Source organism: Hipposideros armiger, unplaced genomic scaffold (genome assembly GCF_001890085.2).
Source record: "Hipposideros armiger isolate ML-2016 unplaced genomic scaffold, ASM189008v1 scaffold_302, whole genome shotgun sequence".
NCBI classification, from domain to species: Eukaryota; Metazoa; Chordata; class Mammalia; order Chiroptera; family Hipposideridae; genus Hipposideros; species Hipposideros armiger.
Window position 1 is genome coordinate 373,923 of NW_017731652.1, and position 15,541 is coordinate 389,463.

A 15,541-nucleotide genomic window follows, 5' to 3' on the forward strand; every position below is an offset into this window, starting at 1 on the left:
GTGACTATATATTATCCAAACCAGGACTTTCTGAGAACGAGAGGGGGTGCTAAAAATAATTATACCAGGAACAACAGTAACAAATTGTCCCAAGCACACCAGAACTTATGGTAACTAACATACATGTGGCCTTGCCAAAATACACCTAAAAACAGATTACAGGCTACTTCTATTTTGGGAGTCTTGCATACTTTTATACCAAAAGAATCTGCTTCACTAACCTTGTAAATCAAAATGTCTATTTGACACAAGGGAAATAAATATTTGTTATAAAAAATGTAAAGCACATATTTTCAAGGATAATTTCATTAAAGTTATATTGTGTAAAGTGTACTCAATGATAAACACAATCAATAGAGAATTGATGGAGAAATCATGGAGATTATGAATCACAAATCACATCGTTAACATGATCAGAATAAATTCTTACTGGCATTTTTGCATATTGACACTTAAAAGCCTTAATTTCTATATCAAAACTATCTCTGTTAAGTGTGTACACTTATAAAATATATTCACACTCATTTGGAAAACTAACCATTTAAGAGCAGTATACTCCGCTCCTTAAATTTTCTTAAAATAAACTATGTATATACACAGAGACAACTATATATTAATAAACACTTTATAGGTATTTATATATAAATATATATGATATACATATATACACACACAAACACTTTTTTAAAATATCCATTAGGGTGTAAAAATTTATACATTCTTTCTAGAAAGCAATTTGACATGCATGAAGAGCCTTAAATATGTTGAACCCTTTCTAGTTCCATAAATAAATCTTAAGTAAATTGTCAGAAGAAAACTTATGTAAAAGATATTTATCACACTTAAATGTTCAACATTAGAGTAATATTTATGCAACATTATGACATACAATGAAATCAGGTAGCCATAATGGGTCCAGGTATATAACATGGTATTTGTAATATGATCCCAAATTTTGTTTTAAATACACGCACACATGCAGTTTAAAAATATACAAGTATATGTGCAGAGGAAGAAAACTAGAATCATAATGCCAGAATGTTAATCATAATCATCTGAATTGTGAGATAAGTGATTTTGATTTTCTTTATTCATTTCCACAATTTCTAAGTTTTAAGCAATACTTTCTAAGTTTTCCACAATAAATGTTACTACTCTGATTATGGAATTTTTTATAATTTAAAAGACCCATTGGTTTCAGTACTGAATTCTAGCAAATATTTAAAGAAAAAATAACATTCTGTACAATCTCTTCCAGAAAACTGAAAAGGAAGGAACATTTCACAACTAATTTTATGAGGCCAGCATTACCCTGATACTAAAATCAGACAAAGATAGTACAAGAAAACTACAAACCAAAATTCTTCATGAACATAGGATGGAATAATCTTCAACAAAGTATTAGAAAATCAAATCCAGCAATATATAAAAAGAATACTAAGTCACAACCAAATGGGAGTTTATCCTCAGGAATGTAAGATTGGTTCAATATTTAGGAATCAATCAATGTAACCCACCAGAATGACAGACTAAAAACGGAAACTACATATTATCAACAAACGCAGAAGAGCTCTGGACAAAAACTCCCATTCATGATAAAAACTCTCAGCAAACTAGGAATAGAAAGAAACTTAACTTGATAAAGCGATCCACAAAAAAACTAAAACATCATACTTAATAATGAAAGACTAACTGCTTTCCCCCTAAGATCAGGAACAAGGCAAGGATGTCTACACTAACTACTACTATTTAGCACTGTACTGGAAATCCTCGCCAGTGTAACAGGCAAGAAAAATTAATGAAAGGCATACAGACCAGAAAGAAAGAAGGAAAACTGTCACTATTTGTAGACATGATTTGTCTACTTGGAAATCACAAGGAATCTACAAACAGGCTTCTAGAACTATAAGTGAGTTAAGCAGGGTCGTAGGGCACAAGGTCAATGTCCAAGATCAATCATATTTTTACATACGGGCAATCAACTGGAAATCAAAATTAGAAAACAAGACCATTTAAAATAGCTCCAAAAACATGAAATACTTAGGTATCTAAGAACTACAAAATGCTGATGAAAGAAATCAAAAGTGATGTAAGTAAATAAAAAGACATTTTGCTCATGGATTGAAAGAGTCATGGTTAAAATGTCAATTCTTCCCAAATTGCTCTATGTATTTAATTTAATTTATATCATAATCCCAACCAGAATTTTTGTATATCAGCCAGATGACTAAGAATTTCAAAAAAGAGGAAAAAAGTTGGAATATTCCAACTACTTTAAGACTTTCAACAAAGGTACAGTAATTAAGACAGTGTGGGATCAGCAAAAGCACAGACACATAGATCAGAGGAACCAGAGAATCCAGCGATAGACCCAAACACTGATTTCTGCAAATATAATTCAATAGAGGAAAGACAGTCTTTTCAGCAAATAACGTTAGAACAATTGGACATCCATGTGCAAGAAAGGGAGGGAGGGAGGAAGGGTCCTCGACGTTACATAAAAATTAACTCAAGAGAAATCATAAATCTAAATATCAAATGTAAACTGAAAAATTCCTAAAAGAAATCAGAGGACAAAAATTTTTTAAACCTTGATTAGGCAAAGAATTCTTAGACATGACAGACACTAAGAGTATAATTCATAAAGGAAAAAACTGGATATATTGAACCTCACCAAAATTTAAAACTTTTGCTCTGCCAAAGACATTGAGAGTAGGCAAAAACAAACAACAGATTAGGAGAAGATATTTGCAAATCATTAACAAAGGAAACTGTATACAGAATATATAAAGATCTAAAAACCCATCCATCAGAAAACAAACAACTCAATTTTTTTAAATGGGCAAAAGATTTACAGGGCCATCTCACCAATAATGGTAAGTCAGCAAAGAAAATGGCCTTCAACAGCACTAGTCATTAGAAAAATGCACATTAAAACTACAAGACACCACTACATACCTGTTAGAGCAGAAGGAAAAAAAACCCTGACAATGCCATGCACTGGTGAGGATGCCGAGCAAGTAAACTCTCACGCATTGCGGGAGGGAACACAAAAGGTACGGCCGCTCTGAAGAACAGTTTGGCGGTTTCTTATAAAGTTAAACACTGACCACATGGCCTAGCAATCTCACTCTGAAATATTTACCCTAGAGTAATGAAAACATGGTGACACAAAAAATGGTACCTACATGTTTGTAACAGCTTATCCATAATCCCCCCAAACTGAAGACATCCCCTGATGTCTTTCACCAGGTGAATGGATAAACTGTGGTACCTCCATACAATGTTCTACTACTCAGCAATAAAAAGGAACAAACTATTGATACACTCAACAACATGCATGAATCTCAAAGGAATTATGCTTAGTGAAAGAAGCCAGCCTCAAAAGGCTATGTACCATATGATTCCGCTTAGATGACATTCTGGAAAAGGCAAAACTATAGCGACGGGGAAGAGATCAGAGGTTGCTGAGCATTAGGAGTGAAGGGAGGGTCTGACTACAAAGGGCCAGGATGAGGGAAGTTTTATAAACTGTTCTGTATCCTGATTATGGTGGGAGTTAAAGGAACCCACCATACATGTGGTAACACTCATAGAACCGAGCGTCCACGAGTGCATGCACAAGTACACACACAAATTGCATACGTTAATTTAACTGAACTAATAATATTTACTCCACCCAAACCCCGCTCCTACCCCAAACTTCTTCATCACCTGTGTTTCCTAAATCAGTAAATAATACCAGCATCCATCCAGTTGCTCTATTGTTCTTTCCTAAGCTTCATGGCTCAGCTAAGCACCCTGTATATCTGGTTCACAGTACTATCCCCACTGCCTAGATTATAGCAGGTACTCAAATATTTGTTATCTAAACATAAATATAAAGGTATTAAGGAAGAAGAAAATGTAGAATCACTAACACAAAAAAAAGCACAAAGTGTGAAATTTTTAAAAAAATCAATGGATTTAACCATCTTAAAATTAAGGACTTCTGTTCAAGGGACACCACAGGCAAAGTAAACAGACGACAGAAAAAAATTATTTGCTCTGTCTGGAACCAACAAGAATGGTATCAGGAATATACAAAGAACTGCAAATCAACAAGAAAGACTAAAAATCTGACACAAAAATAAACACAGGATATAAAGAGGAAAGTCACAGAAGCAAACAGAACAGCTGCAATCACTCCATAACTCATTAATAATCAGAAAAATGCAAATTCATCTAATAATGAAATAACTCTATACCCATGTCAAAACATCAAATTTTAGAAGGACTAGTCCTATAAAATAATGACAAGGATAGAGGAAATGGGAACTCATGTATTGCTGGAGGGAGTATAAACTAGTGCATATATTCTACACAACAATCGGACTGTATTTAGTGAAATTAAATTATATATAAGCTGTATGCTATAACAATCCCACTCCTAGGTTGGGATCTCAGAGAAACATATGCACAGGTCCGTAAGGATTCATGTAAAAGGACTTTCATCATGCCCATATTTAGGGCAGTGGAAGTCGGAACAAACCCAGGTCTCCAAGCTTTAGGGAATGGGTGGGCAAGTGAAATGTAACAGATGCATACTATGAAAACTATGCAGCAATCAGAGGCAACTGTGAGGGCACAGATCACATGGATATATCCTTAAAGCACCAAGGGGAAACTGCAAACAACACAGAACATAGTACAAAAATTAACTCTTTTAATTCTCCCAACAACTGTATAATCTAAGTAATATTCTCCTCATTTTATGGATGAGGAAACTGAGACACAAAAATCATTATGTAACCTGCCAATGGTTGGTTACACAGCTAACATTTGGTGGAAGAAGGAACAGAATAAGTTGTACAGCAGCATAGTATCACAAGTTAAAAACACACAAAGCAACACTTCATATTTTATATACTTGGATGCATACTCAAGAAGCTATAGTAAGCATATATAGTAGTAGGGGCCTAAAGAGAGAAGGGAAATGGGAGTGAGGATGGTAGATAAAGGGGGAAGGGAAAAAAACACAAAATAAGAGACCCTGCACTGTCCAATAATGATAATGTACTATGAATTGAACACTGCAGTTATGCAACTTTCTACCCTTAAGGGCCAAACTATATAATATATATTCATATATTTATTGAATGAATGAACCCATACCAGAAACTTGGACTCATCCTTGATGTCTCCCTCTACCTTCCTCTGCTTTTACCATATCCAGTCAATCTCCAAGTCTTGTCTATTTCACTTCAAATACATTCCAAATATGTCAGCCTCTTACCATGTTCACTAATATGCTCCAGTCCGAGCCGGGGCTACCAGAATGGCTTTCTGAACAACTGCCCTCCCCCAGTCTTGTCCCGTTTGATTCATTCATCTGGTTCTAATGCTCCCTGCCTACACACTTCAACAGCTTCTCATTATTAGCCATATGGTGAAGTCCAAAGTCCTTGGCACACACAACAAGGCTCTGAAGTATTTACTTCTAGCCTACCTTTCCTGTTTTCTTTCACACCAAAATCCCCCTTTCACTACACTCCGGCCACCCTGATCTTCTTTCAATTCCCCAGACTTGACAATCTCCGTCCCGCCTCAGAGGTATCAGACAGACCCACATTTGACTGGGTCTGTATCTTTCAGATCTCAACTGAAATGTCACTTCCTTAGGGAAGCTTTCCCTGATGCACCAGCCAGCACACCTCTCTGTTACGTACCTGTCCTTTACAGCAGTTATCAACATTGTAATCAATTATTTCTATAAGTACTTGCTTATTATCTGCTGCCCTAGCAAGATTATAAACTCCATAAGGACAAAAAGCATTCAGGTGTTATTCACTACTTTATCCTGTATACCTAACACAGTGCCCAGTATATAATTACTTATTTGTATTAATAATCCAGTTGAAGGCCATAAAATACTGTTAAACTTTCTATTAGCTAAAAAAAAAAGAAAGAAAGAAAAAAAGCTTCAAATGCCTGTTGCTGTGTTTTAAAGTAAATAAACAGAATGCTTTATTTCTCTCTCCAAAATTTTTCCTTTGTCCTGTGATCTTTGCTTTTTCCCCTGAGTCCATATTAAAAGTTTTAGAATAATTAACAACATTCTCCTCTTCTCAAAAGCTCATGTCTCTTTCAAATTTAAGGGGAGTAGTATATTCTCAAAGAGCTCAGAGTTGATTTCAACTCAGAGATATACAAATTTCGTAAACCAAGAAGAGTCCTCTACAATGCAGTAGACAGAAATACATTAATCAAAAGATCCCTCTTCTATCACATGTAAGTAACATTCTCTCAATTAAAAACAAAAACTTTGAGGTGGTAATGTCATATACCTAAAGAGCCTAAGTGGACTTTAAATCTAAATATGGCACCTACAAAGACAAGAATCCACTATTAATGTCTTACCCAATATTTAGTACTTACTGTCAATATTTCACCACCAGGTGGCAGATCCACACAACTTTCTAGAAATGCTCTTATCAGCCCTGAGAACTCAGTCTAATAGGAAGGAATTTTAGGAGAAGTTCAATAATTTTAAGCATATTTGAACCTGAGCCAGTTTACCACAGGCTAGATACAATTGCTTCTCAGAACATTACACATCTATTTAACTGTAAATTTGTCTGCAGGCCACACAGAGCCCACAATTATTTTTAAAGAAAGCAGAACAGTAAAAAACAATTCTAAAATGTGGCTATCCACAGTCCAGTCATTCAAAATCCTCAGAAGTGTAAGAAAGAACTTTGAATTCAAAAGAAAGCAAGAGATGAAAAGAAAGTGTGGAAGAAGAAAAAAGGACAAAGAGAAGAAACACCTACAAAACCAAGAAGCTATCAAATCCCGAGTTATGGCAACCCAAAAGAACTAGCGACATTACTGTCTTTTCAGCAAAATATTCTAATCAATAAAAGACTTTAATCTCAAGTCAATCAGTTAATTAAGAAGCTGATTTTTCAATAATTCTAAAAATGTATTATTAAATTTCAAGATGAAATGTTATCTGGGATGACTTCAGTTATTTTGAAATGCTACAGGAAACACTACTTGCAAACGCTCCCTTTTCCATCTGCGGTGAACATCCCCGTCGGCCCCACCCTGGCTGTGGCGCACCCTCCCGGCCACACCAGCCCTACTCCAGCTTCTCCTGCCTGCTCTGGCCCATGTCCGCAGGAGAAGCAGCCATGGCTCCTGACACCCAGAAAGAGACCCCTGGCCACTACAGACGCCCGGCAACAGCTCAGCTTCCTCACTAATATTTCCCTCCTGGTATCCTTCAAATCGACCTCAGCCACAATTAGAAATCAACGCCCAACCTGCCTCATGAACCAGGGCTGATCTGAGTTTTGCGGGGTTTGAGAATAATTAATTTAGAGACCCTTTTAAGAAACATCGGGGTGGGGGGGATCCTCAGTTTTGCAGATTTTCCAGAAATACGTAAGTACTGAACACATTGTGAGAGCCTCCCCCAGAACCTAGCAGGGGCCCTGCAAGTGAGGGGATCCAGACCTAATCAACTTAGGGGTAAATCGTTCCTACCACGAACATGTGTTGAGGAAAAATAAGCCTCTATACCCCATTTGTTAAATAAACAACTAGTGCACCAATTCCAGTCAGTAAAAGTTAAAATGGTGCCTAGGGAGTTACAGTGTTCACAGTTACTTTAGAACAAAGTGGCTAAACTTAAGGACAGAGCTGAACTGCCTAGCGATGATAGACAGCAAGCTTGGGGAGACTAAGCAGAACCAAGGGGGGTGTTCGCTCCGCTGCTCCTGTGCTCCTGAGGCTGAGGCATCCTGCCTGCCACAGGGCGCCCCCAGGAACACTCTTCCCCAGGGCTCTCAGTCACCGAGCTCACTTTCCTTCCCTCACAGAAACACTCAGAGAGAAAAAAAAAAATCTCAAATAACCCTGCTTTGGGAAATTTTTCATACAATTATGCATTTTCAGCCCAAAGTCCCTCATACCCCAAGAAGAAAGCTGCCAAATCTCTCACCCCTTCCTCTAACGCACACTGTGTTGATACACACAAAGGTCTCAGCAGCTTATCTGAGTGAACAAGAACACAAGGTCTCATTTCCTAATAACTTCCTGAATATTTTATTATCGCTTCCTCCCAGGAAATGTATTCACTCTATGTAGCTCCAACACTAACAGTCCATTTTTGAAGGGAAACTATTCAAGTATACCACAAGCTCATATAAAAGATTACTCCACTAAGTTATTGTTTGACAACATACCTGAGTAAAAAAGACATGAGTTGAAAATACATATGAATTTGATAATAAATAAGCAGAAAAAATAAAGGGAGATAATTATTTTAAATCAATATATTTTTACATACCAACTGAGAAAATGCACAATACATGGTTATTCATCAAAACGGATGTAATGGTACACTTAAAATCGACATCTACATTTCAATTATATCTACATTCTGATTATACCTCAGTAAAAAATTAAAATTAAAAAAAAGTCCAACAGTAAGACTAGGTAATTTTACCCATTAACAAGACTCATAGAAATTGTCTTGTATGTTTTAAGTCCAAAATATTTTTAATATATCGTTTGTATTCCTAGGGTCACAATTTGGGGCCTATTGTATGGTATAGCAGCACACAACACATGCCAAGCTTTGCACAGTAAAACCTCGGCTCTTTACAGCAAAGGGTTTGGGACAGTAAGTAAACTGTAACAATAAGGCTCCAAAGCAAAATCTACTTGGGAATCCTCTTCACCATACACACTTCCATACAATTTAAAAAGAGCTTCTCTCCTTTCCCTATGGTGTTAACAGGTAGCAGGTTTGACTAAACGAAAGGGACGAGGAATGAGTGCATGTGAGAGCCAGCATCCAGGGAGAGAAACCGCACCGCTCAGTATACTGTCGTATGGCCAGCTGGTTAACAGCCTAGCCTGGGTTCCAATTCCAGCTTATCACTTACTAGGTATAGAACCACTGATTAAATGACTTATTACATGTAACACATTTTTTTCTTCTTTACTGCTCCACTCAACGAGAGGGCAACTTTATTGAAGCCCAAGAGCCACGGGGTTTGGACAGGAGGCCGCCCTGTGGGCCGAGCAGGTGGTGGAGGGGCCTTGCTTGACCTTCTTCTTGGGGTGCAGGTGGTTGGTGTGGCCACACTTCTTGCAGTAGTTGACAGCCTGGGGATGCAGGCGGGCCTAACACTTGCAGCAAATCGTCTTGTCGCAGATGTACTTCTGGGTGAGCTGGCGGAGGGAAGGCTAGATGATGTCACCCACAGACAAAGCACCTAGTACAGGGCGGACTCTTTCTGGATATTATCCTCTGAGAGAGTGCAGCCACCCTCCAGCTGCTGACCCGCACAAATCAGGCACTGCTGGTCAGGTGGGGTGCCCACCCTGTCTCAGATTTTAGCGTTGGCATTCTCAGTGTCAGTGGGCTCGACCTCGAGTGTGATGGTCTCGCCCGTGTGTGAGGGTTTTCACAAAGATATGCATCTGTCTGCTGGGAGGCTGCTCGGCCGCCTCGTTGAAAAGAAAGAGCTACACTTTTAAAAACTCCCTGGCATATAGTGCTTTTCACATGAGAAAACTGAGGCACAGAAAGGCTAACCAACTTGCCTATGGTCCCCCAAATCATAGAAACGCCCAGCGCTGTCAGTGCGTAGACATGAGGAGATGTGCAGAAAGACACAGGAGAATAGAGCCAACTCTCTCCTAACCCGGCACAAACATGGGGCATCTACTATGTCTGTGTAGCCACCTGCTGCCCACGCCACGCCCTACACCTGTGTTCCGAAAGCCTTTTATGACCTTCTACTGTGGACTGGACTTCTTATTCAGCAGGAAGGTAGGAAGCACTGTCATTACCCGAATTAAACAGAGTCCTCTGTGGAGTGAGAAGAGGGTGAGAAACCAGCCCAATCACCTACACTGCTGCCCTTCCATCATCCTCGAAGATATCAACAGGAAAAACTGCAACAAATTTCAACTGATCAAGTCTATACAATACTGGAACACTCACTATTTTTAATACAGCAACACTACTGAATGCAGTGTATCACAGAACTCATGCAATATCAGGATCATTTCCCTCTCCTACAGGGATTCTCTAACTTATCTGGGCAAAGAACAGTTTGTTTGTGGGGGTTTTTTTCCCATGATAAAATTATTAGCTCCTAGACTAGAGAAACAAGGGTCCACGAAACCCCAATTTTTGGGAAGCAGCCTAAATTCAACCCACTCCTCTAATCCCTACTATACCCCATTGTCAGATCAGGCACCCTACTTTTCCACTCCTAGCGTGGGCCACTTCACATGAACACTCTAACCTCAGAGTACCTTAACTTTCTGTTATCTGTGTCACCAGTGCTTTCCTACCCACAGACATCCGCTCACTGTATGTCCTCTCCCCTCCCATCTCCACAGGCCCCTCGGCCAGTGCCCTACACAACAGCCGGCTGCCAATGTGGGGACTGTAAACTCAGCCTTCCCCATTCAGCCCCAATTCTATCATTCCCACAAAGTCTACCCTGAGTCACTATGTCTGGAAGTAGCTGCTCCATTTTTGGAGCTCCCAAAGCACCCTGCACCCCTTTTATTGCAGACACCGCTGTCCAGGCAGCGTTATGATCACTTTACATACACTATGCCCTTTATTAGATTGGCAACTTTTCTCTCCCCCGTCTTCCAATGTGAAGCACAGTGCCTCACACATGATAGCTTCTCCATAAATGGTTGCTGGATGAATAAATGAGTCTGAGAGTCTATTTCCCATCGGAGAATCATAATTAGTTTTCACTAAACACCGTTAAATAGACTGGACTTCTCCCTCGGAGAACACAACCTGTTTGAAGTTGCCAAAAGCTACATCTTAAATCAGAGAAAGTCACTGAGCTATACAGTAGAGCCTCGTTCACACAAGCTTCCTTGTACTTACTTGTTTACGTGCTCTTCCCTGTGAAACAGGCCTTTATACTGCCAAAACTGAGGAGGGTGGGGAACATAACTAGTTTAATTTGTGTTTTTAAAATGTAGCCAATTAAAATGTAGTTATGACAGCCTGAAGATGTAGCTCAAAATTGCTATGTTATTACATCAACTACCCTACAGAATTTTCCTCTTAATAACCACAGAAGATGTTTCTGAACTTTTCCTGATAGCTCAGGTCTTTTCCAGATAGCGCCTCACCTCATCGTCAAGGCAAGAGGGAACTTGGACCTTAGAAAACATAATCACCTTATAAACCACAACGTGATCCTACTAAATCCTCAGGGATAAGCAGCGATGACTTGGGAAAAGAAAGGAAGAGTGAAGGCCAAGCAGTGGCAAAATAAAAGTGAGATTAGTCAGGCTTGCTTCCGAAGGAAAAATCAGTGATCAAAAGGGAGAGACTGCCTCAGGATTTGGGGTGGTAATGAGGTAAGTGCTGAGGTCATGAGGAGTTAGAAACACAGAATCAGACAGAATGATTACACTCTACAAGGTCCCAGCCTTCTCCAGTGCCCTAGCCCTCGGAGGCCCCCCCATGTTTACTGTCAGTACCTTCTATTTAGCCATACAATCAATACTTACTGAAAATCAGCTTTGTGCCTGGCACTGTTCTAGACATCAGGAGAATAGTAATGAACATTCATGTGACACAGAGGACAAGATACAGTAAATCCTTGGACTGCGAGTAACATTATTTGCGAGTATTCTGCAAGACGAACAAACATTTCTAATATATTTTAACATGGTAAACAAGCGATGTCTTGCAATACGAGTAGTTTGTTTCCAGAACAATTATGCTCGCAAACCACGGTATTGCTGTATACGGGATTGTTCCTTAACTTCTTTAGGTCCTTTAACCCCAATCAGACTGTAAACCTGAGCAGTATCTCTCAACTAGATTACAAACACATTTGATAAATGTCATCTTCACAGTTTCTTGTATCTAGTATCTTGTATCTTCTTAAATCTATTCATATGCCCCTGTTGCCTCTAATAAAGTGAGAAAGATTCATCATGGCTGTAGGCAAAGTTAAACCATCACAAACCAAAGCAATGAAAAGGGAGACTAGAACTAAACCTAAGTTCCTGATTTTCTGTACTTCTGCTAAATTCACTGGAAGAACCATTACACCATTTCCCTCCCTAAACTTTTACCCTATCCTTCCACACTCAACTATTCCCTAAGCTGGTGCAAATATGAGGCCTTCATTTTATACCTGGAGAACTTTTTGCTAAATTTACCAAGAAAGGAAATTTAACAGAGAGAAAAATAAGCTACAACTTACAAGAGAAAGTGTCATAGTGCCAGTTACAGCTCAAGGAACGTACAACGTAATCAAGTGATCAACCTCTCTGGACCAGAGAGGAAGGAGGGGGTGAAGCACGTGACCTTTAACTGGGGGTCCCCTTCCAGTTAAAAAAACATTCTAGGATTCATGGATTCTCACATGATGCACACACATGCAGATAAAATAATTTTATAATAGACCAGCATTATTTGACTTAATTGAACAGGCTGAATTCCTTAGCTGGTGACAAGGCATGTGACACAAAAGAAGCCATTACCTGGCTCCATCTCCACATGGACAGTTTACACTGAGAAACACCCTTCTCTCATCACTATCAAGTGGACAGTAGTCACCAACATGTACTTCCAGACAGAGTTCTCCCAGCCCATACTGGTTCCCACTTCTAGAAAAGCAACTGAAGATGCTTGTCTTCCTGATGATGGGTCATTAGCATTTTGTTTCATTTTATAAAGCTGGCATGTGTCAAGGTGTACCACTCATTTGGCATTAATCATTAATCGTATACTTCTCTGAGACATATTGATTCTTACATTGTCTCATGTTACACTAGACGAGCTCCTTAAGGGCAAAAGCTATTGGGTTGTTGGGAAAGCCATGACGCATTTTTGCAATGAAAACCATCGAAAAAATACATCATGACTTTTCCGACAACCCAATATGTCTTACGCAACTCTGTACCTGCCATAATATAGCATCCAGCACCAAAAACAAGACAAAGGAACACCACCACCACAGCCCCCACCACCCCAAACAAAAACCAAAAAGCCCCAACTCTGCTAGATAAATGACTGCTTGGCTTTCTATTTAACTTGGGATTCCCAGAAGGCTGGGAATATATATTATATCCACTTACCTATGTAACAGGAACATAAATAGCTGCTGCTGAATCTAAGCCTCACTTTTCTCATCTATAAAAGCAGAATGATAAATTAAATGATTCATCCTATGACTGTGTAATTTTGAACTAGTCTTTCATTCAAAAAAAAAAAAAAATTCTGGAGACGTATCACCTGCCAGGTGCTGTGTAAGGCCCTGAGGATACAGAGATAAAAGTCAGGGCCACTACCTAGAGAGGCATGGTCTACTGATCATAATTTCAATTCCTCCATCTGGCCTCTGTGCCCTGCCTGACCTTGGTCACCGGATGCCAGCATTTCACATGCTTGCAAAGTAAGCAGTGTAAGCAGTGACAAGGACAAGGAGGAGGCTGGGGATGCCTGAGGCTGTGGGTGAGAGGGCTGAAAGGGGAGAGCCCCACTGGGAGGGGTGTGAAGATGGACACAGGAAAAAATGGCCACCCTCATCCATAAAGGTCCATGTGCCTATCTGTCTGGAACTGTTATTGTCTCTATAATCTAAATAACATAGGGCTTCTCACACACTGAAAAAGCCATTTTATTACACTGAATATTACTGTCACTTCTGACAGCTTCCAAAGCATGCGTAGACACACACACACACACACACACACACACACGCACACAGGAACAAAAGAACACTTCATTTTAGCCATTAATTTATCTATAGTCTCTGCTTTTCTCCTCCTTATCTTACTCATAAGCTTAGAGTAACAAAATAGCTAAACAGAGGGGTAAGTTAAAAGGGAGTCAGAAACAGGGGGATTGCCTAATCTTGAGACAAATAAACTGCACAATCAGCTTCTGAATAACTTGGAATTGGTTATAAAAATCCCCACTTCTAGACACAAAGGTTTTCAGAGATGGAGGTTTGAAGTGAATTGCCCAGAGGTGAAAATTCTGATTGCATTTACAATGTATCTCAACTATGCCTGAGCTGTTACCTTTATCTGTTTAGACATGGATTGAGTCTTCAAATGAGCAAAATCTACTGTGTAAATCAGGTACTTAATTAAAGAGAAAAGCTTAGTAGGCTGTAGGGAGAGATTTGTTGAAATGGTGAATTAAACACTGTTATAGGAAGAGACTCCCTTCACTTATTAATCCTACCATTAGTCTACAAAATTTAAGTCAGTCAAGAGTAGTTACTGTTTATGCATTTTTCATTTAAGATTCCAGTTTAGGGTAAATATTTACTGAGAACCTACTGTCTCCAACATGCTCACAGACCCCTGGCAGATGGGGGTGGAGGGGAGAAGGCACAGAAAACAATGGTGTGTTCACAGAATTTAAAATCTCGTTAAATCTTCAAGTATGGTACATTCCCATATCAGTACTTTAAAAAGTACTGATAATCCTACCTCTCCAATCAACTCACTCCCCCACCTCTCCTGAAAGCTTTCTTGCTTATGAAACCTCTTCATGCACAGCAGGTCTCCTTTCCTTAAAAATATTCACCTATTTTTATGCTCCTTCCCTCCAGTTAAAGAATGGTCTTACCTCTTCTCTCTGATCTAGTACAAATCTTTCCAATTGTGCTCAGAACCAACCCCATATTCTCCCAACCTTCCCAGAAACTTACACTATTGATTATTTTGTTTTCCTTGTATATTCAAATTACCCATCTCAAATAGTCTTCCACTGCCTTTTAAATATGCTCCATTAAACACACATCCTCCAGTCCCCCACCCCCCACCCCTCTCCATTCTTCTTAGACCTCAACAGTTACATTCAGCCATCCCCATTCACAGCTAAATTTCTGGAACTTTTCAGTCTTCATTTCCTCCCTTCCCACTTGTCCCTCAACCTGCTTCAAATTCCACTTAAAGCTCGTAGCTCACCAATGACTCACGGGTAGCTAAATGTAAAAGGTTCTTCACCTCTCACCATACTTAATCTGCCAGCCAAATCTGATATTCACGTCTTTACTTCTATGATACAATCCTCTCCTGGTTTTCCTCCTACTTCTCCACTCACTTCTCTGTCCTGTAACAACAGCCTATCCTTCTCAAGTCACCCATGCTCTAAACACATGTCTCACAAATCTACAGTCCATATCTCCCACTACACTCCAGATTGTAACCAAGTGCCCCTGAATAACTCAAAGGCATATCAAACTTATTATGTCCAAAATCAAATTCACGCTCTTCTTGCCTTCCAAAACTTATTTCTTTCCCCCCAAAAGATAGCACCATCCATCCTACTATACAAATGCTAAGAAACCATAGGAATCATCCTGGACGGGTGTCTCACCTCAATATTCAACCCATCACCAAATTCTATTTTGTCACCTAATTACCTGTCCACTGCCCTCATCCTAATCCAAGTTATCACTGTAGGCTGCCTGGACTACTGCGAGAGCCTAACTGTGAGCTAGTACCATCGCCACACCTCCACCTCCAC

At 39.4% G+C, this 15,541-nt stretch overlaps 1 protein-coding gene and 1 pseudogene across 8 annotated transcripts in view; both read right to left on the reverse strand.

Moving 5' to 3' along the window:
- The window catches only part of NEO1 (neogenin 1), a 261,075-nt gene that overhangs the window by 224,594 nt on the left and 20,940 nt on the right, over positions 1 to 15,541 (reverse strand). The gene's annotated exons all lie outside the window — the stretch shown is intronic.
- Positions 9,022 to 9,477, reverse strand: LOC109391749 (ubiquitin-60S ribosomal protein L40 pseudogene; annotated as a pseudogene).